The sequence below is a fragment of the Octopus bimaculoides genome, chromosome 14, assembly GCF_046866305.1.
Source record: "Octopus bimaculoides isolate indiv1 chromosome 14, ASM4686630v1, whole genome shotgun sequence".
Lineage (NCBI taxonomy): Eukaryota > Metazoa > Mollusca > Cephalopoda > Octopoda > Octopodidae > Octopus > Octopus bimaculoides.
The window spans coordinates 29,719,900-29,720,281 of NC_142941.1; positions in this window are offsets into that span (position 1 = coordinate 29,719,900).

A 382-nucleotide genomic window follows, 5' to 3' on the forward strand; every position below is an offset into this window, starting at 1 on the left:
AGCAGTTCAGTAAAAATGACTGATAGAATAAGTATCAGGCTTACAAAAATAAGTACTGGGATCAATTTTTTCAACTAAACCCTGTTGCTGCAGTCCACAGACTGAAACAAGTAAAAGAAAAAGCTAGAACAAAAATCACAAAGCATTTTGTCAGATGCTCTAACGATTCTGCCAAAATTATGATAATTAGTTTTAATTTAGGATTAACTTTTGGGAAGGAGTTTTGTTGATTATGATGATCCCAGTATTTGACTGGTACATTATTTTATCAACCCCAAAGGGATGAAAGGCAAAACTCTCCTTGACTGGATTTGAACTCAAATAATAACAACAAGCACAATAAAAAGAGACATTATTAGAATAAAAAAAAAAGAACAAGTCA